This window comes from Buceros rhinoceros, unplaced genomic scaffold (assembly GCF_000710305.1).
Source record: "Buceros rhinoceros silvestris isolate BGI_N320 unplaced genomic scaffold, ASM71030v1 scaffold46897, whole genome shotgun sequence".
Lineage (NCBI taxonomy): Eukaryota > Metazoa > Chordata > Aves > Bucerotiformes > Bucerotidae > Buceros > Buceros rhinoceros.
The window spans coordinates 14,344-16,319 of record NW_010424814.1 but is presented as its reverse complement, the minus strand read 5'-3'; positions in this window follow the sequence as shown (position 1 = coordinate 16,319).

The following is a 1,976-nucleotide window of genomic DNA, read 5'->3' as shown; positions in this document are numbered from 1 at the left end:
GAAAACATGTTCCCTGTCCACATGCGGTAATATGAACATGACACATACATGTCAACTTGAAAATGACACATAAACCAGCTGTTTTCAAGCCATGGAGTGCAAAGGCGACAGACACAGGTTTATTTTGAAGGGAGATGAAGGTGGAGTTAGAAAGCAGGAAGGGTAGTACTTGATAGTGTCCTTTCAGAAGGTGGCATTCAATGGCCTCATTATTGCTGTGTATTTGCTAGTATCCAGCTTCTTAGCAGATATATTTACAGCATGTCAGTCTGAACATTCCCAGAGCACAGCTCTAAATTTTACTTCAGAGATGCAAACATAGAACAGTTAAACATACACAGTCCTGTTTCAGAAACTGAACTTTTAAAGTTTAGGACTTCTGTTGTGCTTCTTTGGCTAAGTCCTATTTAAATATCGATAACACTTAAAATTCTATAACTCTGCACTATTTAACAGCTAACAGAAATCTTTGGTGTGTTTAAGTTAAGAATCCGTTAGGGTGCAAGCTTCAAAACATGAACATTCAGGCAGCTCTGGCCCCTTTCCTGCAAACTGCTCAACACTGAAGTAGATGGGGATTAAAAGAATCTAATACCAAAGTATTTGAATAGGATTTAAAATGCTCCATGCCGCTAGAGTTATAGAACTGCTGTGATGGAAGAGCTTTTCACCACAGATCACTTGTGCTCAGGTCATAGGAGAAATTTTAACAGTTACAATAATACACATACGACCATTTTCCCATTTTAAAGTCTCTTTAAGACAGTCATTAAAAAATAGCAAAAACCAGGGAAAATTTTGCCTTAGAATGTAAATTTTGTGAGGAATAATGATTATAAAATTACTTCAGATACTTTCTTTGGCATAGTATTCACCAAACTCAGAATAATTATTTTTAAAGTAGGCTTAAAATATAAAGCTTGATGAGGTTAAATTATACTAGGTTTCAAGGTGAATTCTACTAGATTTGTAGGGGTTTTAGGGAAAAAAATCCTCATGTCTAGTAAAGAAAAAGATAAAAATACTTAAAGACTTATACTCTCAAGAGTTTGACTTTGTTTAACAAATATAGTAGAAGAAAGTGAGAAACAAACCAATTTCATTAGCAACTCACAAGAGATTTATAATTACTGTTTTGTTTTGTTTTTTCAAATAGAGGTTGAGTCCTGTTCTGGAAATAAGAGCCTTTAAATTTCTTCTCTGTCACAGATAACCTGAAAATGGGCATGCTAATGTGGGACCTGGGTATAACCTTCCTCTGACAAGGATAAACCATGCCAAGCCTTTATGACTGTTCACAGATTAAAATGACTTTGCAATTACTCCCATTTTTTTCAAAGTCAGAGTCTGGGGCACATTTTATAAGACAAACGAGATTGAAAAGGCAAGAAAAAATGCACATTAAAATTGTATAGGACTACCAGTAGAAAATTAGACAATATCATTATCTAGATCTTCCCACATAATTCAGTGTTAGAGATCAAGGAAGAATTAAGAGGCCAAATTTAGGCAGCCTAATTATCCCCGGGGGGATCACTCCACACCCTGTTTAGTGTCTTCATTAAATATCTGAATCATTTTTCAGAAGAATCTAGTTCCTGTGTCCACTGGCTAGGCTCCAGTGTACAGCAGACATTAAAACCCTCCAAAAATGCCTGGGGGTTCAAGTAAAACTATATTTTAATTTCCGTGTGAAACATAATTCAAAGTTTGTGTTTTATATCCCTGCCTGCCCTTACAACTTGTAATGAATTTGATATAGTCCTTATTCTTCCCAAATGCTTTCCATTACACTTAAAACATTAACTCAAAGTGAGATGCAGAAAGGCAAAACATTTTTTTTAAATTAAGATAATAATTAAGCCAGATATGTACATTTTTCAGCCACTATCCTTAAAAGACATTTCAGAGCATAATTTTTAAAAGATCATCTACAAGATTTTTAAAAACTCTTAAGATCGCAAGAAACACTCTTT